This window comes from Pinus tabuliformis, chromosome 9 (genome assembly GCF_031772625.1).
Source record: "Pinus tabuliformis cultivar Carrire ecotype Pingquan chromosome 9, CPIR1, whole genome shotgun sequence".
Taxonomy (NCBI): Eukaryota; Viridiplantae; Streptophyta; class Pinopsida; order Pinales; family Pinaceae; genus Pinus; species Pinus tabuliformis.
Window position 1 is genome coordinate 643,680,780 of NC_142307.1, and position 17,669 is coordinate 643,698,448.

Below are 17,669 nucleotides of genomic sequence, written 5' to 3' on the forward strand. Positions count from 1 at the left end.
CTGATACCGTCGATTAATTTTCCTGCGTTGATTGTCCATTGCAAAATGTAGTAGTTCCCATACGTGATATGTTTATGAGCCACAATTTAAGTTCTCGTCGTGTTCGTCGATATCACATCGTACAATTGCATATTTCTGCCATGTTCACGGACTTTAAGCTGCATGTCCTTGTCGATTATGATTTGCGATATGTTGAACAGGTTATGGCCCGCGACACGACTAAATTCTCGTTCATTTAGTGGATTTTGGAGCGAATTTGTGGGATTATGTCGCTTTTGGAGCAATTTGTGGAACAAATAGTGGGAGAACTAGGAGAAGTCATAAATTCTTCAGTCGTTATCCAAATTGGATGCAAAAAGAGGCTGAATAGCCATTTTTTAGCATTATGAACTCATTAAGATAGGTTTTAGAGGCATTCGAGCATTGTAAACACACTTTTGTTGTAATTTTGAGCATAATAGAGAGGCCCAAGCGTTGGAAGTTGGACCAAGGAGACGTAGCCCAGGAGGGGTGAAATACTCATCAAATCTATGTGTTTGTGTTGTATTATGATGTTTTCTGTTGTTATTTTGTTGTTGTTCAACATATGTTTTATGTTAAATTGTTTATAACATTTACATAAGAAACTCTCATGGGAGTCAGTTAATTAAGCAAACATGGTGAATCCTTAAGAACTTTATAAGAAAATTATAAGAATATTTGGTTTTATTATGAATGGGGAATTATTATAGCATTACTAATCTGCTCCATTTTAGATCAAGTTGGTATCAGAGCACTATTTTTTGCTTACTAGATTATCTTTGTGAAAGATGGATTTAATTGTTTTCAAACTTGTGTCATGCTAACAAGGTTAAAACTCAAAAGAGGAGAAGGGAAGCTGGTTTAAAACCCTATAGTTAGCTCAAGGGGAAGAAGAGAAAGGTTTCCAAAATCATATACACTAGTACATCCTCAAGTTGCAGAAGTTGCAGTTGAGTCTTCAAAGACTATGTATCATGAAGGAGAACCTACCATGACAGAAGATGAGAAGACCTTCAGAAAGGCTTTCTTTAATATGACAGAGATGGTGAAGGTCCTCTATGAAGAGAGGAATAGCAGATTGCAAGGAGAAAGTTCCAAACCCCCCAAAGGAGAAGTTTCTTTAGGAGGAGGTAATGGAAAAGGAGGTAATGGGAATGGAGACAAACCTCCACCTTCTCCACCATATTCTTCATCTTCTACTTCACAAGCATCTTCACAGTCTTCCACTAATGCAACCCTTACTCATACTCATCATTATTCTACAAAAGGAACTCGTAAATCACCTTTTATAAAGCTTGATGTTAAATTCGAGTTGCCTATGTACAATGGAGAAGTTAATAAAAAAAGCTGGATAACTGGATTCGTCAATTGGAGGTGTATTGTAGAATTTAGAACCTTCAAGAGGATGATATCAAAATTCAATTGGCTTCATTGAGAATGGAGGGTGCAACAATCATTTGGTGGGAAGCAAGGACTCAAGGCGAGATCAAAAAACATGGTAAGATCTCTATTACTTGGTCTGATTTCATTGCTGCTATAAAAAGACAATTCTACCCTTTAGCCCATATGCAAAAAACTATCATGAATTGGAAAAATTTCAGACAGTTAAAAGGTCAAAATGTGCAAGAGTATACTCAAGATTTTAGGAGGAGAGCTCTTATGCTAGGAGTAGACTTACAGTCACAAGATACTTTGCTGAAATATATAGGAGGCTTGCATAGCTATCTTTGACACACCATTCTTATGTTTAATCCCACGAATCTTGATGAGGTATGTGTTCAAGCTACACACCTCGAAGCAAGAGGGAAAAATGTACAAGAAGAAGGTAAGAAAAATCCATTCCAGAGTGGTGGAAAAGGAAATAATTTTAAGGGAAAGCAGAAGAAAAATGCTTTTGTTAAGAAAGAAGGGGAGAAACCCATGTGCAAGAATTGTTCCAAAGAGGGTCATGATGAGGCACATTGCTGGAAGCTTCATCCTGAATTACGACTGGAGAAATTTAACAATAAAGGGAAACAGAAGACAAATGTTTTTGTAAAACAAGATTTGGGCTCTGACTCAAGTGATGAATCAGGTGGGAAAAGTCGTGACAAAAGCAAGAAAAGAGGAACTTGTGGCAAGCACCAACGTAACAAATAACTCAAACAATGCTTCAAATGAGGAAAACATAATTGGGTTGTTCCACATCCGAGTTATTTCCAAACACACCAAGATTGATACGTTGTTTGATAGTGGATCTCAGGCAAATTTAATTTCCACAGACTTGGTCAAGAAATTGAATCTGGAAACCATGCCTCATCATAAACCGTATTTGTTGGGTTGGATAACCAAGGATGCAAATCTTCAGGTCACAAGGAAATGTGTTTTTAGGTTTGCAATTACTGCCAATTTCGTTGATGAAGTCTAATTAGATGTAGTGCTGCTGGATATTTATGGAATTGTGTTGGGAAGCCCGTACTATATGACAGGAAAGTTGTTTTCCATAGATTTGAGAACAAATATCATTTGTTCAAATATGGAGTGGAGTATTTTATGAGAGCCCATTGTAGGAAGCTTAATTTGTCTTTGGCAAGCGCAGGGAAAATGAAGTGACTAGTCAATTCCAACAAGAGTTTCGTGCCCCTTATGATCAAGCAAAAGAATGACACGGAGCATGAATCCTTTGCAGGTCTTGACGTGAAGATGAAAGCTGAATTGGTTGATGTGGTCAATCAATATGGAGATTTGTTTCAAGAACCAAAGGGATTGCCACCAAAAAGGGGAATTCAACATGAAATTCAGATACAGTAAGACTGTCCATTCCCAAACATCAGTATGTATCGAATGTCAATTCTAGAAAGTTTAGAAATTAAGAAACAAGTCCAGGAATTGTTAGATAATGGTGTAATCCATCCCTCTACTTCGCCATGTGGTTCATCAATTGTTTTGGTACCCAAGAAAGATGGAACCTGGTGCATGTGTGTAGATTATCGAGCTTTGAATAAAATTACTATATATAATCGATACCCACTACCCATAATAGATGATTTTCTAGATCAGTTGAAGAATGAAAAATATTTCACTAAATTAGACTTGAGAAGTGGATATCATTAGGTTAGAAAAGTTGAGGAGGATACTTGGAACACTGCTTTTAAAACCAAACATGGATTGTTTGAGTGGCTGGTTATGCCTTTCGGTCTTTGCAATTCTCCAACTACATTCATAAGAGTTATGAATGATGCTTTAAAATCCTTTATTGATGAGTTTGTAATTTTCTATTTAGATGATATTTTGATATTCAACAAATCACAAGAAAAGCATGTCAAGCATGTGAGGAAAGTGTTGGATGTCTTGACATGCTCGATTGTAATTTGTACCTTTGACCATAAAGCATACTTTTATCTCTTTTTCGAGCTCTGTTAAATAAAAAAAAGGAACCCCCTTGGAGTCCTCTTTAAGCTCTTTTCAGACTCTAAACGTGAAAAGATTGTCGAGCGCTTGTCCTTTTTAGCTTGTTAATAGATTGGAAATGACATCTACTCAGTATAAGTTTAACCCTTTTTCAAGCTGAGATAGATTAACTACAAAAAAGGAATACGTTGATCGAACATGGTCAATAAGTTCTCTCTTGTATTGTTTTATGCTTTTTCAGGCTTGAGAGACAAATTTACAAAAAACGACTTGTGGAGTTTTCTTTTTGTCCCTTTTCAAACTCTCTAAACATGAAAAGGACCGATTTATCTTTGTCGTTAAACTTGTTAAAACATCAAATAGCGACAAACTTGTCCATTTAGACAAGACTGAGTTTCACCTTCTCTAGACTCGTTAAAACATCACATAGCGGCAGATTCACCCGAAGGGTGGAATTATACAACGAGCATATGTTATCCTCCTCGAGCTTGATAAAAAATAAATAGGTATTGGTCAGCAATGAATGGGGAAAATGGGAAAAAGGGGAAAACCACTTTATGGTAGCAGATCGCTCTTGAACATGACACTTTCATTTCATCACCTTGACTAATTGGGTTGGCTTATCAGCTTGATGGTTATCATACCATTGGTCTATCATACCATCCATTACTTTGTTTTGGGTCAATTCTACCAATTCATTTTAGTGTTGCCGACATGTTCAAGAGAAGTCATCCAGTTTAATTTCATCCTTTGCAATACCATATATCTTCATTTTCATGATTGCTATTCCTGAACCTTGTGTCGTCAGTCAAATTCCATCTCAAAAATCATTACACTCGTTTCATGTCATTAATGTGGGATACATCAAGGCCCTCCTGTGACAAGTCGCTTCTTGTCAACATCAACACATTATCCAGGAAGTTGACTTAGAAACACCCTTCCAATACCTTGAGGCTTGCATACATCAATGGAAGGTTTCTCGCTTCCAGCGATAGGTTAACATCAATGGCCTTCAACCGAAAGACTTTGTATGGTGTTCGACTTCAGATCACATATTCACATGGTTAGAATCATACTTGATCGAACAATTGAATGAGATAGAAGACCCCAGATCTAGTTTCATCCATCCGAGTTGTGCTTTCAGGAGTACTAAATCATATGTACAATGACTTTACATTGATGGTCATTTCGATCATGGGTATATATCTGTAGACGACTGTCTACGTACATGTAATGAAAGTTTATATGATGAGCATGGATATGCCTTCCCTCAGCAATTCATGAAAAAAAAAAAAAAAAATCATGATATATGTATTGTAATTGATGCAGGTCACCTTCCACTTCGAAACCTCCTCATCACATCGTAAAGCATCTCATTCGACATTAGCATTTTTGGACTTCATGCTTTAAGGGGCAGATGTTATAGAGCCAATTGGGCACATCACTCCCATCATCTAGATCGGTGTTTTAGGGATCATCAAACCATAATTTCAGTTGCTACATGCCCTAAACAAGTCACCCTTTTGAATGCCTCCTTCCCAGATAGTTTCATGACTTGAAGACATCCTAAAATGATCTCTAAAGGGACCAGCGTAGGTAGGCCCATGTAAGGGTCCGCTGCAGAGCAGTTGAGTCCATGACAGGGTGCTCTACAAAGCACTTAGGCCCTCTTTCACCTTCGTTGGGCAAGATTGAGTGAAATTCACATAGGGTTTGGGGAATATTCTTATCTCTTGGAGTCATCTAGAAGTTTCCCTCACTTATCAACTCCTATGAGCTCGAAAATGGATGAGGAATGAGTTAAGATGCATCATATCCTCTCATCCCTTCCTCCATGGAACTAATTCTAAGTATGGAAGGCCATTTAGTAACCCCATTTATGACATAACCTTCTTCATCCTCCTATAAATTGAACACTCATCTAAGTGATCAGGGGCTAGACTATGTTGCATTGTAAGGGGATCCAAGCTAGAGGAGTGGCTTCGAATCAAACTTGATGGTTGTAATTCCTTCTTCTATTCAATAAAGTATTTGAACCTTTTTCCCATATGATTATCTTGTTATATGATGCTTATATATGTGAATGTATCTAATTCCATTTACTTGTATTCAATAGATATTTTGCTTTGATCGGTTATTTGTCTTCTGTTGATGTTTACAGGTACTTCTCAAGCGTGTTAAGTATGGGAAGGAGTGACATGATCGATACAAAGGAGACAAGAGGAAAGCGAAACTACAAGTAGGTCTTCTCATCTTCTTTGTTTTATCTATTGCTTATAGGAAAAGGCTGAAGTGCTTTAAACTATTGTTCTAGATATGGCTACTTATCTAGGGAATTACTATTTATCCGTAGATACCAAATTCTCCAAAACAAAGACAACTATAAGTAATCAAAATTTGTTTTAGTATTTTTTCATATGGAAATATCTACTAATCGATCAAGTATTCAGTAATTAGATTGCAACCAGTGCAAACATTATCATGTTAGCATTGTACTATGTGTAGTGTATGTTGAATCCTTAGTGGCACAAAATGTCGGTGTATGTTTGAATCTATAGTAGTACAAAGGGTTAGCCCTTGCATACATTTAGTATTTATGACCTTCTGTCACACTTACACTAGTATGACCACCTTTTTTTAAAGGCGAACCTTATTGGCACATAAAGTTGCCACACTTACACTAGTATGACCACTTTGTTTTAAAGGAAGGCCAAACTTATTGGCACATATGGTTTCCCTGATATATTGGATTTTTTTCCATGTTTCCCTCATTTCCAAGATGATACATAGGGAAAACCCTAGTTTATAGATTATTAAGGCCACAAGGCCAGTGGACAATAAGGATGAAATCCATTAGAGAAATATACACTATATGAGATCAACATGTCACTTGTGGGAATCGAACCTAGGTGCGGAGAATGATAATCATTCCTCCAACCACCTAAGATAAATCCGTTTGTACGTTAATGCATTAATTTGGTGGTACACTAGATAAAATATCCAATGTTTATAGAGTTTATATGTTAATGCATTAATTTTTGGCATACACAGTTTATATATATCTATATATCTATATATTAATTTAAAAATATTACATAAATTTTAAATAGATTTAAATTTTCTCATTATCAATGTTTTAAGTTTTATTAATTTATTATAATATTTTAGATTATATATATATATATATATATATATATATATATATATATATATATATATAGACACACACACACACACACACACAACGCCAATAACACAATGAGCCTTTTAACATTAAAACTCTCATCCAGCCACTATTATGCACACCCAGAGAATTGAAAAATACAGGTAAAAAAGACTACAAAAATATCATAAATTATAAAATAGTAATACTGAGTTAAAAGATTGGTAATTAAAAGATTGGTTTAATGAATAGTAATTAAAAGATTGGTTAAATTTAAATTTTAACACAACGGTCCAAAAAAGCAAGCATAAAACTCACGATATTGGTGCATTGATGAATGAAGAATTCGGGGAGGAAATTGATGAATGAAAAGGAGGTGATCAAAATTTTTGCAGTCTGAAAACAACAACAAGGAGATCAAGTGGATTATTCATGGAGAGGGTAATTTTCTATTCCCTTTAATTTGTTTGTTTATCTCTTTGTTTATTAAATTGGTTAGCTAGGGAAAGGGAGTAGGCGATTGAGTAATTTTATGTAACCTCACAAAATATTTTATTTTTCAATCTACAAGTTAATCATGGGTGTTATTTCGCTCTCAAGCACTCTGATGTAATGTTGTCTGTCTTATGGAGTGCTTCATAAATGTTTTGTGTATTATTGTATGCATCAATGTCATGTGTAGTGCTGTGGTATGCTTGTAATGTGGGTTGTGTCCTGTGTAGTGTGTAAATGTTTGTTTTTTGTGTCTATTAATTGAGAGAGAAAGAAAGTCCAAGCTAAGGAGAATATGCACTGGTGGTTGAATGGAAAACTTGATAAACAAATAATACATTAAGAACAAGTTGGTACTCATGGCAATATTTTCTTGGATTATTTTTAAATTCATTCTAGGCCCCTTGTTATCTTTCTTTTTTGATGAGTTGGAATTTTATATGCAGGAGCTGGAGCAGCGTTTCCAGTGCTTTTGGAACATAGAATAAGGAGTTGTCAGTGATTTTGCAACAACGAATGAGGAGTTTCTAGCTCTTTTGCAACCACGAGTTTGCAGAGTTTCAATAGCAAATGAAAGGTTCTTAAAAATCAAGGTTAGTATTGTTTGTGAATGGACTTGTTCTCCTTTTTTTCTTGGTGCAATTTACAAATATCTCTATGATATAATTACAGAACATGTCCATTGCAGAATAGTTATGCCAATTGAGTCAGTTTTAGTCCTCTATGTTAGTCTGTGTTCACATAAGTGTAACAAGTCATGTCGCCCATCAACCTTTTTGGCTATTGACAACATTGGTCTCTCCAAACCCCCAATTGAGCTCCTCCTTTTCTCATTTCATGCCATAACCTGTTGAAATTGAAGTTGATTAAAATAGGATGTTGGGTAGTTTTTAACCCGATGAAGCATATTATGCATGGGTAGATTAAGCATATTATGAGAAGGTGGTTTATTCAGTTGAGAGGCACCACCAAAAACCTACATATAGAGAGGCACCACCCAAAACCTTACACGGGAAAACCCTACAGAGCCAGATCTACACATTCATGAGAAAGACCCAGCCCTTTCTATTGATTGTGCAATTCATAACAGTGAGGTCAAAAAAACCACAGAAATGCCTGTCGTAGGGCTTAGTAGGAAAGAAATGTCGGTTACATAGCTAGTTACAGATCCAATTCTAGACGAATAGCTACATAGAAGAGTTACAAATCCAATTATGTTTTAGATACCTTTATGTTTAGTACAACAATTCAATGAATCTTTTGACTTAGTAAGAAATAACATTGAAATTACTTTTGGTGGTGTTTTCATCTTGGTCTTTTCAATAGAATTATTGTCAAAGAGTGTGGGTGTTGTAGAAATTATACTCCAATAGCAAGAAATTGTACTTTGTTTTGAATATCACAGAAAACGAATTCTGTAGATGGTTTGAGGATGCATGCTGTAGTTACCATTTATATTGCTCATGAAATATAGTTTTCAAGGGCTTTGAGGATTCCTTCATTTTCTCTAGAGTTGGTTTTTGTTTATTTCTAATTATGACACAAAGGCTAACCTATAAGTTATTTAGTATAAAAATATTAAAAAAAATACAATAAAAGGTGTATAATTATTTATAAGACCTGCATGGGAAACTATTTCATCAAATAGGTCTTTGGTCATAAATCCAATTCGGGATTCTTAGGTGAAAATATTTCCCTGGCCTGTAATCGAACTCGGGATGCATGGATGAAAATGTGGTAGACAAAGTCATATATATTTAGTAGTCATATCACTATTCTTTATTAATTAATTTGAATATCATTTATCTATTTTTTCTAATTTTTAGGATATGTATTCTAGGGTTTCAAAGATTTGTTTGTGTGGAGTCTGTGAAAAGAATAGAGAAAACAACCTGAGAAATGATCAAGCATTTAATTCCCACTTAACCTACCAGATTAGAATCTATAAGGGGATTCAATTTTTGGCTTTCAGCTCTTACATCCAAGATAGCTCATAGGTTCAATATTTTCCAAGTTTGTATTATTTCTATTAATGTGATTTATTTGGTGCTTAGATTTAAAATATACTGATGAAGTGATCAATTTCTTTTTGTAAAGTTCAATATTGTTATGGCATTTTCTTGAAATATTAGACCTGTAATTCTTGAAATCACTGGCACTAATTGAGAATAATAACCAAATACATTTTCTCTTTGAGAAGATATTTCTAGAGTTGTTGGGTGAGGAGGGTATCTACAAGACCGAACGCACACCATAGTTGTTTTTCAAAAACTACAGTTATTCAGTGATACTATTTCTATTATGATTTCACCCACTATCGTCACTGCCTTGGTGCTTCTGTAAAATATACTGATATAATCGAGGAGAAGATCGCTAAAATCTCTCAAGAGAATGATATTTATGTTTGTGAAGATTTTTCCATTTTGATTTAGAAAATCTACCCATTGAGAGCATCTCCCTTTGTCATCCTTGCTATATGGAATTTCAGTTAGGACTGGAAAGTATATTAAGTTCATCTAGCAAGTATCACCTGGTACAAAACTTGTTCTGTATCAATATTCATCACATGTTCATCGATGTATTTCGAAGTCCTCATCGATGTGTTAGTAACTTAGTAGTCAATGAATGTTTTGATTTGTTAAGAAATAATGGTGAAATTAATTTACTTTTTATGGTGTTTTCTCCACACCTGTGCCCCTAAGCTTATTATTGTTATTTACGGTCAAAGAGTGTGCATGCATGTCACATTATTATTGTTCATGATTAAGCCAACCAGAGAAGGTTCTTCTTTTTTAAATCCAATCCACACCATAGTGATTGAACTAAACAATGATAATAATCCCAAATTGAAATGATTCTAAATCAACCCCCAATTGCTTTCAACATCTGGAAACATCGTGTGAATAATTCCTAAATAGGCGAGGCTTAGTAGCCTCAGGAAGCCCTAGTTAAGTTTTGGTTATGAGTCCCACACCCATGCTTGGAATATGGCATGGGGGTGATTGGTTGAAAGAAAGATTTGGTTCAACCAATCTATGGTTGGGTGGTTTGTGGAAGTCCCATACCCAATTGGACTTTGCATTCATTAATAAGAGTTACTTTCCTTGGTATTTTATGAGAAAATGCATTGGTTCATATGTGGCATTTATGGTTTATGTATCCTTATTATTTCTGTTTTTTATATGCTGGTTATGAGTATGTTTTATGACAGTGATGATGTATGGATCTCATCATGTTTTGATTGTAAGTGAATGTACAATGAATGTATGACATAATATATGATGATGCAGCTAATGTGATAAGGAATCAATGCTTCTTAGCGATTCTCAGATAAGTATGAGACCCCTATGCTCAGATGTGTTGTTATGACCTGTAGATTGTATATTCGTGACATGTTTGATGAAATTCCTGTCATGTCTAGTAGGGGTCCAATTGAGTCTTTTTTAAAATATTTGCATTTGTATCCATGTATCAATGCTACTTTTCATTCCTGAAGGTTTCATGGAGTTATGGGCAGTGGCCTGAGTCTTAGCCCTGAAAAGGTGGCATAGAAACCAGGGTCGCAAACTCATAATTACCTAAAAAAAGACCTTAGTTGCTTGCATACCCATGCTGGGAGAGTGCCTGGAGGGCCCCAGTCGCACGCATGCCCATATCATGGGAGCGACTGAGGCTCTAGGGCAATGAAGTGTCAAGTTTTCTTAGGGGTTGATCACATGGAAGGGTTGGTTGGCTCATGTAGGTTGTTTGACATAGATAGAAGGTTAGATTGGTTGTTTTTTGTTGGTCCCACTTCCTTAACCATACATGGGGATTTGAATCAGATTTTAGTAGCCACTCGTCACATGTTTACCCCAACTGACTGGTTAAATTGGGTAAATGTGGAAGGAGGGTGTTGCAAAATCAGAGACCTTTATGTATGGAGTTCCTTAACAGAACACCCCTTCACTGTCAATCCAAAGCCCTATGCAATTTTTTTTAAAGAAACGGTTAAGGGTTTTGCATTAATAATACTATATTATGGGCTAGAACCCTTAGAAGATATTTATGTTCTCTAACAATGTAAATATTCACCAAATCATACAAAATTAGTGCCATCTCTAGGGTTACATTTCTTCCCTAATCTAAATATATATATCTTTTATGAATATACATAAGATCCCAAGTATAAGAAGGTATTTACATTACAACATATATCAATTTTTTTTTTAACTAAAACCAATAAAATCATCCTTAATTTCTCCCATCAGCAATGTCCAACACTAGGATTGTCATTCCTCTACAAGCGAAGAGGCCTTTTCTTATTAGGAACTACATTAGGAGAAACACCTCCAAGAGAAAGCTGAGCACTGCCAACCTACAATTCTCTAGCATTGTAACCTGAGTGTTGAGTGCAATAACTTCCTCATGGAATTCATTCAAAGAATTTTCCAGACTACTCAAAAGTCAGAGGAAAATAACTTCTAATAATAGTTGTGAAGAATAGAATTGTCTCCCATCCATGTAATCCTATTGTTTCCTAGAAACCCTTGAAACACCTCAACCAAATCCAAGACTTTAAGAAACAACGAACCAATATCAAGGCTCACTGTAACACAATGAGGTTCTTCCATTTGAGGAAAGGATCATTGAACTTGACTTGCAAAAGCACCAAAAAGCTTAACCCACACCCCAAGACTAGCAAGGTAAGGCTTCCACATTCTTTTCCAGAGTTCCACATAATCTGTTATAAAATTGAGACTAAAACACTACTATGAGCCATACTGAGGAAAATTTTCATATCTAACCCAAAATCCTTAGGAGGATGATGAATAGACTAATGATTGAAAGTGCAAGGTGGTGAAATTAACTCCAACCCACTTCTCAAATAAAGAATCTCCATAGCCATATTGAATTCCAGTCGCTCCCACCAAATAAGAATTAAATTCTTATGCTTCATTTTGTAGATGAGAGGAAATATGTTGAGACACATAATAAGGTGCGTGGCACACCTACAGGAAAATTTTGAAGACCGACCTTAGAAAATAATAAATCTCCAGATCCCAATTCCACTTAGCCTTTTAACAAGAGTCGTAGACCATTTAGAGCAGGAGGAAGATGTCCCATCCCCACTTTGAAACATAAATTTTCCATAGGTATCAAAATTTGAATGAAAGTGAATACACCTTGTGGCTCTTGTCATGGCTATAGTATATAGATGATTTTGAAATTTCCTTGATCCAAATATAATCTTTCTCGGCCCAACACAGATCCTTTGTTTTCCAAAGTGTCTTCCACTGAATTCAAATGTCTGCAAACATGGAAAAAATCCATATGCTCAAATTGAGAGAGAAGTAATATAATCCTTTGGAGAATAAGAGGGAAATCAAATCTTGACTCCAGTGTAGCCTTTAGCACCTAAAAAATTATAAACATTTAATCAATGAATACGATAATAATGTTAAAATTTATTTCCAAATAAGTTTCTAGACCCTCCCATAGAGCAAGAAACTCCACTTGGTCATTAGTCGCATAACCTAGACTCCATGCAAATTGTACCACAATTTTTTCATTGGGGTTGAATAATGCTCCTCTTTCTCATACCTCCCCCATAAAGGGACATGATTATTAAAATAAGAAATATGATGCATTATGTAGGATACTTGAATTCCATAATGATTAGTTATGCTAGAGTAGAAGCATCAACATTCTCCACAATGGAAACCATTCCAATTTCACTCGGAAACCTTTTTATTATCTTTAAAACAAAAGTACACATCAAAGGTTAACTACATAGCTTACCTAATATATTTCCTTTATTATGAGGTATATAATGTCATTTCCCATTCCTTTTAGCCTTATAATTTGATGTTTTGTTACAAGGTAACCATTTCATACTTTGAGGGTGTTGGTGAAGGTTGTCTTGGATCTACATCTATAAAATTGGCATGGTTTCAGTTGTTTTTTGGTTTTTATAATAGACAAATTACTTAACTTGTGCATTTTATTCACATAAATTAAGAGGCGTGTTTTTTCATTTGGATTTATCTTAGTTGGTTGGGAGAAATAATTGATGTCCTCCCAACCTAGGTTCAATTCTTGCAAGCCACATGTTGAGGTTTATTGTAAAGGATTTGAGCCTTGTTGTTGAGTCTGATTAGTCCCTAGAGGACCAAAACACGTATGTTCCTCATATGAAATATAAATATATTTGTCATAAGGAGGGGAGGAAAGAAAAACATATGAGACGTGTTTTGATTTTTGAAGTTCATTCCTTGCATTATCAATGTTTCCATTTTATTGTATTTTAGACATCACAATGCTCAATTTAACAGACTTTGATGATGTAAGGCAACTATAAGTAATCAAAATTTGTTTTAGTATATGGAAATATCTATTAATTGATCAAGTAACCAGTAACTAGTTTGCAACCAGTGCAAACATTATCATGTTAGCATTGTACTATGTGTAGTGTATGTTGAATCTATAGTGGCGCAAAAGGTTGGTGTAAGTTTGAATCTATAGTAGTACAAAGGATTAGCCCTTGCATACGTTTATGTATTTATGACCTTCTGCCACACTTACACTAGTATTACACTAGTATGACCACCACTTACACTAGTATTACACTAGTATGACCACTTTGTCACTAGGGGAAAACCCTTGGATAATTTCCCTCATTTCAAAGATGTATTACACTAGTATGACCACTTTGTCACTAGGGGAAAACCCTTGGATAATTTCCCTCATTTCAAATATGATACATAGGGAAAACCCTAGATTAAGATTATTAAGGCCACAAGGCCAAGGATGAAAACCATTAGAGAAATATACTCTATAGTGGGGAGGATGATAATCATACCTCTAGCCACTTGAGATAAATCCAATTGTATGCTAATGGATTAATTTGGTGGTACATTGGATAAAATATCCAATCTCAATAAAATATTCGATGGCAATAAAGCTTGAAAGGGTTGTTTATTATATAATCTCTTCGATAATAACATTATTTAAATATATAATATTGAATAATTGTGCATAGGCAAATACCTCCATTAAAAATAAAAGATAAGAAGAATAAGAAAATTGACCATAGATATTGCCACGTACATAAATTTTAAATAAATTTAAATTTTCCAATTTTCAAAATTAATTTTTGATGTATATACAAATTAATTTAAAAATATTACATAAATTTTAAATAGATTTAAATTTTCGAATTATCATTGTTTAAGTTTTATTAATATATATATAAACATTAACTCTTACCCCATCATTGTCATGCAATGAGAACTGAAAAAAGCATGTCAAAAAACCTACAGGAATATCATAAATTATAAAATAGTAATAGTGGCTTAAAAGAAAGATGGATAATTAAAAGATTGGTTAATGAATCACACAATCACTGTTTTACACTCCCATAGAATTGAAAAACGGAGGTAAAAGAAACTACAACAATATCATAAACTAAAAATAGTAATAGTGAATAAAAGATGGGTAATTAAATGAATGGTTTAATGAAAAGTAATTAAAAGATCGGAGGTAAAAGAAACTACAACAATATCATAAACTAAAAATAGTAATAGTGAGTAAAAGATGGGTAGTTAAACGAATGGTTTAATGAAAAGTAATTAAAAGATTGGTTAAAGAAAGCTACATTTGAACACAACGGTCCAAAAAATCGAGCATAAAATGCCCTGATGAATCAAAGTCACGCTATTGGCGCCCGATGAATTAAGATGAGAGGGAAGCATAAAACTCACGATACTGGCGCTCTGTGATGAGAGGGATCCGTGATTATTGTCATGAATGAAGAATGAGAGGAGGAAATTCACGAAAGAACGAAAATAGCAGCAGGGAGATGGAATGGATTATTTATGGAGAGGGTAATTTTTTGTTCTCTTTAATTTGTTTGTAAAATTGTCTGTCTGTCTGTCTGTCTTATGGAGCGCTCCATAAATGTTCTGTGTAGTGTTGTATGCATCAATGTCGTGTTAGTGTTGTGGTTATGTCCTGTGTAGTGTGTCCATGTTTGTTTTGTGTGTTCGTTAATTGAGAGAGAAAGTTCATGCTCGGACGGGAGAATATGCAGTCATGGTTGAAGGGCCAATTTCATCAACAAATAATGCATTCATTCACAGTGAGCTGGTACTCATGTAAATATTTTCTTGAATTATTTTTAAACTCATTCCCAACCCTTTTTCTGTTTCTTTTTCTGATGAGTTGAAATTTTATATACAGGAGTTGGAGCAGCGTTTCTAGTGATTTTGCAGCAGAGAATAAGGAGTTTCCGGCGGTTTGCAGAGTTTCAATGGCAAATAAAAGATTCCTAAGGAGCACGGTTAGTATGCTTTGTGAATGGCCTTGACCTTGTTCTCCTCTGTTTCTTGGTGCACTTTACAAATATCTACAGAATAGTTATGCTGATTGAGTCATTTTTATTCCTCTCTGTGTTGGTCTGTGTTTACATAAGTGTTGAGGATGCTCACATGTGTGGTATTAGGTGGTTTTCCATGTAAGTCTGTGTTTACACAAGTGTTGAGGATGCTCACATGTGTGGTATTAGGTGGTTTTCCATGTAATCTTTTAAGCTATTGACAGCATTGGTCTCTCCAAAGCCCCCATTGAGCTCCTTTTATCATTTCATGCCTGCCCTGCCCTGCCCTGCCAATTGTCCCATATCCATAAGAGTTGTATAACCCTATGAAGCCGAAGTTGCTTGAAGAGTACTAGAACCACTAATTTGAGAAGGTGGTTCAGTTAGTTGAGAGAGGCACCTGCAGTTCGGTGATACTATTTCTATTATGATTTCTCCCACTGCCTTGGTGCTTTTGGTGATATAATTGAGGAGAAGACAGCTAAAATCTCTCCAGATCTAGCATGATATGTGGTCATCCTTGCTCTATGACATTTCTGTTTGTGAAGATTTTTCCATTGCTAAAATCTACCCACGGAGTGCATCCCTGCCATATGGAATTTCAGTTCGTATTTTCCGTGTTCTTCCTTGAAGCCAACTGTTTGAATATAATACCCTGAACTTTCACCATTGGTGTCTATTATGTTCATCTAGCTGAAAGTATCACCTGGTACAACACCTATTCTGTGTCATCGATACTCATCACCTGTTCATCGATGTATTTCGAAGTCCTCATCGATGTGTTGAAAGCCGACATAACTGGTTAGTGGTCAATGAATGTTTTGATTTGTTAAGAAAGCAAGCACGGTGAAATTACTTTACTTTTTATGGCGTTTTCTCCACATCCGTGCCCCCCAAGCTTATTATTGTTATTTAGGGTCAAAGAACGTGCGTGCCTGTCGCATTATTATCGTTCATGATTGAGCCAGCCGGAGGAGGTTCCTCTTTTTAAAATCCAATCCACGCTACAGTGATTGAATTAAACAATAATAACAATAATCCCCAATTCAATTGATTCGAAATCAACCCGCAATTGCTTTCAGCATCCGGAAACATCGTGTGAATAATTCCTGAATAGGTTAAGGTTAGGCTTTTCAGTGAGCGTGCGTATTCTAAACAGAGCGTACGATAGAGTGAGGACCACAACTACCAAATACTTCTTATGCATCTGGGTAGGAATTAACAGATCATGTGCCTCTTATGCATCTGAATCATAGCGTTAACAAAATCTCTAAACATTTTGGAATAACTGCAAGAACTTCTGTCACAATTTCCTCTGCTTAGCCTTACTACATTATCGCCCATTACCATAATACAAGTTACGTTGCAATCTGCATCTCAACTCTTAACGCTGATAGTTGATAGATTTAGTCGTAATTGCCTCTGCTTAGCCCTACTACATTATCGCCCATTACCATAATACAAGTTACGTTGCAATCTGCATCTCAACTCAACTCTTAACGCTGATAGTTGATAGATTTAGTTGGAATGTAAGCTTCCAGAATCAGTAGTATTTATTAACCGTTCTCAGATTTCCAACAGAGAGTGGCGCTGCCTCAAAAACTTTCTCCCGTCGCACCACTTTTCATTGCAATCATACCCAAACTTAGAAAAAACGTGTACCGTTGTGTTGTGTTGTAATTTTCGAGTCACATCTGCTCCTAACCGGGTTGCTTACACGGTTATCACTTACTTCCATCACTTACAACTCCATGGCCAGCGAATACGGGGGGTCTCGTCTGTCAGTTGTACTAATTTATTACTTTAATTAAACCTGACAGGCCGGTCTATGTTCCAGAATTTTAATTTTTTATTTACCAGATTAAAGTAATTCGACCATGGGGATTTCACCTTTAGCGAACATGTTGGTAAGAAAATATTCTCAGTAATAGTTGTAAATAGAAAATTAGATTGATTTTAAAAATAATTAATATGATGAACATGTGGGTTAGATCAGAGACACAGTTGTCACATCCGAGGAGCCTCCCGAAACCTGACACTTAGGTCTGCTCTTATGTTATTGTTGCTTGCTATCACTTCTTGATATTTCATTAATGCAGGTCCAATTAAGCCACATAAAGAGCATGGCCCCCACTACAGTACCAATTAGCCACATAGGAACCTAACCTCGAATACCCAAATTTAACGCCGATGGTAGAGAGATCATATGCATCATACATTACAGTACCTGCGATCACATTATTGATC